The sequence below is a fragment of the Condylura cristata genome, unplaced genomic scaffold, assembly GCF_000260355.1.
Source record: "Condylura cristata isolate star-nosed mole 26May11 unplaced genomic scaffold, ConCri1.0 scaffold00015, whole genome shotgun sequence".
In the NCBI taxonomy this organism is placed as follows: Eukaryota; Metazoa; Chordata; class Mammalia; order Eulipotyphla; family Talpidae; genus Condylura; species Condylura cristata.
The window spans coordinates 15874575-15881709 of NW_004567116.1; the positions used below are offsets into that span (position 1 = coordinate 15874575).

Sequence of the window (7135 nt, forward strand, 5' to 3'; positions counted from 1 at the left end):
AAGAGTTTGAGACAGGGAAGCTGGAGGCCCCTGAGGCTGGGAATCCAGCCAGGCTGGGACCGAGAGTCTCATGGTGACTCAGAGAAGACACAGAGTCACAGGGACCCAGTGCGGATGCCATCATCCGTGACTCAAAGTCACTCCCGCCTGGGATCTGATTGGCTGTCATGGGTCCATGGAGCAGGCGGTCAGGAGCATAATGTGTGGGGAGTTCAGCCAGCCTGGGAGGAGGAGGTGGAGTGAGCGGGGCTGAGAGATGAGCCCGAGCTACTTAATTATATATCTCTGCGATTCTTGTGTCTTTTTTTTCCTCCTCCCTCTGGTTTCAGAAGGTTTCTAACATGCAAGATGGTAAAACCTAAGTAGAAATTGTAATTAAATGTGGTTAGCTGGGAAAGCTGTGGGGGGTTTGGTGAGTGGAGAGGCAGATTCTAACATCAGGGAGGAACAAGCACCTCATAAATGTGTCTTTCTATGACATCTTCTGGGGTGGTCTGGGCCTGGGATCAATTTAGCTGACAAGTGATGTCTCAACCATGTCAACAGACTGGCCTTTGTTTCATAGATGATCCTCTGTGCTTTTCCAGTTGACCTTAACAGACATCAAGTCAGCATCTTTCCTTAAAATCTAGGGCTTCACACGTGGCACTTGGTGGCTTTCCTAAGGGGACACCGTTGTTCCTCTCATCATTCTGCTGAGACAAGACCCTATTGTGGAGGAGTCAGATCTTCTCCATCTTGGCAGCAACAGAAGTCTCAGTATTAGATAGTCTTGCCACCTGCTGTTTGGTGAGGGCCATGGAAAACAATAAGGAGGGCAATGATAAGGGCCAACTTTATCTTGCCCATTCGTTTGCTGTGTAGACCAAGGGCAACTGGTGTGAGCGGGTCAACATGATTGGCATTGTCTTGGGATACTTACTGAAAAACAAGAACCAAGAGGTTAAGGCTCTCATATTTGCCAAAGTGAATTCTGAAAGAGCCGGAACTGAATCGATAGACCTGGACTTGCCACTGTAGCTCGGAGATGCCAGGATGTCTGCTCTCTGCCACTGCCTAAGTCTGGCGGCTGAGAGAAGGGCTGGACAGAGCTTTGATACCCAAAATACGCTCCAGCTTGCTTGTGAGAAAGCTTGTTTACCTGCTCCTAAGCCTGGAATTCTGTGGACTTTCCTCCCTCCCCTGCCCCCCACTCCCCCTGAATTGATAGCTCCTCTAAAATAACTTCTTGGGCATTTCCTTTTCTTTTTCTCTACTTAGCCCTTTTCCTTACTGATAAAGTGAAGGGGCCAGAGTAAATTCTTTTAATTAAAGAGAAGGTGTGGTTTACCTATCTGGAGTGTGTCATTTGGAAGATTAAATTGCCTAATCGGTATAAGAACATTTCGGCTAAAGAAATGGTAAAACATGCTATAGCCCACGTGTCTGAACACTTTCATTTATTTCTGTTATCAGTGTTTCTCTAAATTGTAGTGTCTTGCATTGGCCTTTAGCACTATATTGAAATGCCTTGAAATGTGTACAATGAAAGCCAAATGACCTGTGCACCCTTTCCACAAATGTAAATTCTAATGAGTAGAGGGGGAAAAATCCAAGAGATTGCTTTTGTCTGCTCATTGCATTTTAAAATCTCTTCTGCTGGCCAACTTTAAATGTTTCTTATAGGCGATTTCACTTATCTATTTATTTCTTGCACATATATTTTGGGGGCATTTCCCTATCTTGGCAAGCTAGAAAGATTGATGGACTTGCTAGACTAGAGGGCAAAGGGCCATATCATAAAACCAACAAAATGATCACCTCCTACATCCTTCCATTTCCCTAGGAGGAGGTCTTATCTTGGCAAATGGCTTTCTTTCTGTGATTTTGTTTAAAACGTTTTGACCTTGTCAGTAGATTTGGTACTAATGTTCCTTTGTGAGCATTCATTCATTCTTGTGGCACCCTGAATTTACCTTATCATAGCTAGTGATTATGATGGAGGTTAAGAGGAGAAAAGTTGGTATATACCAGAGACATTTTACGGGAGTGGAGTGGGGAATGGGATCAAAAATGGTGGTGGGGAGGGAAGTGCACTGGACTATGGTGATGGCACACGGGTGATGTGGTGATGGGAAGCCCATGGGGATTACAGCTGAGGTGGAAAAAGGCACAAAATGATGTAAAAATAAACTATTATATTATTTTTTTAAAGTGTGTGTCTCGATGGAATATTACTCAGCAATCAAAAAAGATAAACTTGTGCCTTTTGCAGCAACATGGATGGAGCTGGAAGGGATCATGCTTAGTGAAATAAGCTAGAAAGAAAAAGAAAAATACTGGATGGTTTCACTACTAGCAGGAGCATAAAGAACCAGGGGGAAAAATAATAATAATGAACAACTATATACCAGAGACATTTTATGGGGGTGGAGTGGGGAATGGGATCAAAAATGGGTGGGGACGGGGAGTGCACTGGACTATAGTGATGGCACATGGGTGATTTGGTGATGGGAAACCCACAGGGGTTACAACTGAGGTGGGAAAAGGCACAAAATGATGTAAAAATAAACTATTATAATTAAAAACAAAAAAAAAGTAGAAAGTTGGAAAGAAGGCATCAAAGACCAGAAACCTGGCTGACACAACACTGGGAGCCAGACTTGGGGCTAGAGTGGACTAACATAGCCACTAACCCAGCTGCATAAATTAAAAACCCTTTGTCAGGATCACAAGGCTGCACACGCAGCAGGTGTCCGACAGAGAAGCAGACCATGAGGTGAGGGGTGGAGATGGGGGCCACCATGTAGCCCATTTCAAATTCTATGGTTATTCAAAATCAACTGAAAGGAACCCCAGAGGAATGAAACCCTCCCAAAGAGAAGAAGACTGTGTCCGTGTGACCTCTGGGCAGCAGCCCTTGTGCCTACTTGTCCCTAAACAGGTGTTCCTCGCTGCTAACTCTGTCCTCTGTAGAAGGGTAAGGACGTCCTGAACAAATTTCACAAGCCGGTTTTATGGATCCCACTGCTACCCCAGACCAAAGAGATCCAGGACTCCCAATGTTATAGGGCAGGGGGGGAGCACCCCTGAACCCCCAAATCTGCCCACCCCAAGTAGGTTCTGCCATCTGCTGCATCAAGACAAAACATACAAGATCTTTAATGGAAAGGAGCCTTAATACAATTAGTGTGCAATACAGAAAGATAAATAAAATAGATTCTAAATCAGACACCCAAAGTTTCTCATCCCCTCATGGGTAAAAGTCTACCCAAAAGGGATTGAAAGCTTGACACAAGTCTAAAGCACCTTCTGGCCGGGACCCAGAAAGGGTCAGAAATGGTCAGACAAGTCTGGGAGGAAAAGTGCACAATCAAAATGAAGATAAACACTCCACTCCCATAGTGAATCTCTTCACTGGTCTCTCACCCACGTCTGTTCCACCCAGTCCAGGGCCAAGAAACAGGAGCCGTTTCTTCACCTCTCTCTGCTCCATGTGGCTTCCTTAGGTCTCCTGGCTCTCTATCCTGCTTCCTTCCTCCTCAGTCTCCTCTTCAGATTCTTCTTCTCCCTGTTCAGGTCCACCTTCCTTTGGGTGGGCAGGGAACCTGGACTGTCCCCTTTTCCTGGGGACACCTTCCCCCCCTCCCTGTTACACAAGGACTACAAATCCCATAATGTCATCACCACGGAAGGGAGGAGTCCAACTGGCTGACCTGGCAGACAGGTATAAATAGGCTTCCTTAAGTCATTTCCTTTGGCTAAAATGATGGAGTGCTTTGGACCTCACCTATAAAGTTAATATAATGGACTCTGGTGGGCAGAGGTAGGCTCACTCTTTGAAGTTAAGAGAAATGTTAATGAAGGCATTTTAGGGAATTAATTCCTGGATACAAAGGAGGCCACAGTGTTCTTGACTGGGCTAGAGGTGGTGAAGCTGATTGCTTAAAGGGAAACAGGCTTTGCACTTCCCTGAAGTAGAATAGACTTTACTTGACCTTCCATATTTAAATACAAAGTCTTAGCAACGTTGCAAATGACTTTAATTTTGTTAGTGCCTGCTGCCCCGCCTCTTCCCCTAGGAGTTGTTAGTATTTATAAATTCCTAGAAAGCCTAAAAGAATGTAATGTTTGCACTGGGGTGACCAGAAGGAGGAGGTAAAACAGGAGCCCCACCTAATAGACACATTTGCTATTCAGGGAGTAAACATACAGCTGGAGGGACTGTAATGGGGTGGTCCCCAGGGAAAGGGGACAGTCCAGGTTCCCTGCCCCACCCAAAGGAGGGTGGAACTGAGCAGGGAGAAGAAGAATCTGGAGAGGAAGGAAGCAGAATGGAGAGCCAGGAGACCTGAGGAAGCCACATGGAGCAGAGAGACATGTGAAGAAACTACATTTGCTTCTTGGCCCTGGACTGGGTGAGATAGATGTGGATGAGAGACCTGTGAGGAGGTTTATTATGGCAGTGTTTATCTTGATTTTGATTTTGCTCTTTTCTTCCCAGATTTCTGCCCATTTCTGACCCTTTCTATGGGTCCCTGCTGGAAGATGCTTTAGTGTTGTGGTGGGCTTTTGGGTCTTGCTTTGGGCCAGTACTGTTTGGCTGGACTTTTACTCATGAGCGTAACTTTGGGTACTTGATTTGAAACCTATATTCTTTGTCTTTTCTGTATTGCACACTAATTGTATTAAAGTTCCTTCCCATTAAATGTCTGTATGTTTTGTCTTGATGGCAGCGAATGATAGAACCTATTTACAGGGGTTGATTTGGGGGTTCTCCCTGCCCTGTAACAGGACCTGGAGCCAAGCAATTTGAATCCAAGGCAGGTCACCTGGACCAGTGATTCTGGACACTTCGCCTTGGAAGGGAAAGTGACCTGACTTGGCTACTGGGGTCAAGTTCAAAGATGAGCCTAGTGCCGGTTTCCATGCTCAGGTCCCCTGTCAAACATGAGAGATAAGAGCTGGGTTAGGGAACCTAGGTTTATTCAGATAACCTGTGTTTTGGGAGAGAGAGCGAACTCACATCCTAGAGAAGCCACCTGGAAGGGCTCAGAGAGGGTTTTTTTTTTTTTTTTTAAAAATTTATTTATTTGTGCATACAGAACTGGGGTACAGGCCAGACTCACGGAGGGAGAAAGAATTCACCAGAGACAGAATGGGGAGCAGAACAGGCAGATTGACAAAGTACACTGCTGAGGGGAGCAGCAGGCGGGTCAGGAGAAGGTCTGCCGCGCCATGTGGTCACCTCCAGGGCAGGCGGGAATTGAACTCATGGGGAAGTGGCTTTAGCTTCTCAGTGCTGTGCTTTAACCCGCTGCGCCACCAGGGAGGGCCCAGAGAGGGTTTTTTATGAGCATCTGGTCAAAAAAAAAAGTCTGAATTCACCTGGTTGCCATTTGTATCTCTAGTGGTGTTTGCAAGCTAGAGGTTGTTGTATCCTGTGTCCTTCCAGTGGGGGTGGGGAGGGCAGGGGGTGAGGGGGTGTGTAGCATCTCCATGGTTCAGTTGTCAACCGAGAAGCTCAGCAGAGAATGCTGGAGGTTTGCTTAAGATCTTTTGGGGATGTTATATGTTAATAAGTCAATGAACTAAGGAACACTACTGAGCATTCTAAAGGTTATGCTAATGGCTAAAGGGGCAGAAGCCTTCTGCCCAGTTTGTATTTGTTTTAGCACCTTCACACCTGTGGACACACCTGACCACTGAATGGGGAGTTGCCTGGAGTTAAGGCCACCTTGAATCAGGGAGTGTTCCCGGGTGGTCTCCTGAGTGCCAGGCGCTCCCCAGCAGCCTAGCAGCGGTGCCCTGGTTAGGTATGGCGCCTGCCAGCTATGGCCATGTGAGGGAGACAGAAGAGTCATCTAAACATGAACCCGATTTTAAGAAAGGAAACAAATGAAATTGTTCATTACTTTGCAAATGGATCCTTTCGGTGACGCTATAATGTTCTCGTAACCTGAGTTGGAACGTAAATGGTGATAGTTCCTTCAAATGTCTATACTTGGCAAATTAAAAATGATCAATTCTAATTTTCTAATCAATCCTAATTTAATCTAGAATTTTAAAAGTCTAGATTTAGGGGAGGAAAACAGGAAACCATGAAATTGAAGACATTAGGAGATGTTGAAGTCAGTGTTTATGGACCCACAAAACATGTTGGGGCTCCCTGCTGGGGATTTTTAGTGAAACCAGATTCTCTTGTCCTTGCTGATATCTGACCTGTTTCCACTTGAATCATCTCTGCAAAAATTTTTAGAAATAATGAGTGCAGGAAAAAAGAACAAATCAAAACTAGATCTGTTGCTTAACCTGGCTTCCTCTGGGCAATTTTTGACTGACTCCTTTTAGAAATTTGGCCAGGTGATTTTTCTTTTTTATTTACCTAAGGTATATTTTTTAAAGAAAAAAAAAAACAAAAACAAAAACAAGAACTCCTACCCCCGAAAGGAATACTTTTTTTCTCATGGGAAAGAACCCTCCATTGTATTTGAGGACTGAATGAAGTTCTGCCAATTACTTCACCCTTGTGAAACACTGAAATTCTCCCAAACATACTAATTAAGATACGTTTTGTCTTTTCTGTTAGTTTTAGCTTTGAAGATACCATAAAAATAGCATGCTGCAGAACCAAGAAGACTAGTTGGGAGGAAATGACATTGTCTTTTTACTTGGCCATCAGCCTTCCGCTTGAATGGCCTGGTAGAGACCACTCTTTCCATGACCCAGATGCTAGGGCTGCGCTCTCAGATCGTGTAGCTGAAAGGCTTCTGGGTTTGTGCAGTGCGTGACCTACGTAACTGAGCACTGGCCTGCTGCACCCCAGCAAAAATAGGAACAAGCATCAGCACTGAAGGACGTACACTCATTGATCAGCTCTATATGTCTGTGTATCAGTCCAAGAAATCATTCTTGATAGAACATGACTTCTTTTCTTTCTTTCTGATTTACAAATTAGCAATTCTACCAAATTTTATCTGTGCCCCAGTGAATGGTTTGGATCACCCTTTGAGGGAGGCCACTCTGTTTGGGGGACACTGAAAACTGAGACCAGGAGAGGTTGAAGAACAGGAACAGGACAGTGATTTTTTTTTTTAAAGATTTATTTATTTGTGCATACAGAACTGGGGTACAGGCCAAAGGTTCAGGGGTGGCG

General features: G+C 44.9%; 1 protein-coding gene across 1 annotated transcript in view; it reads left to right on the forward strand.

The window, feature by feature from the left end:
- Positions 1 to 7135, forward strand: part of PAMR1 (peptidase domain containing associated with muscle regeneration 1) — a 71153-nt gene that overhangs the window by 10666 nt on the left and 53352 nt on the right. The window lies entirely within an intron of this gene.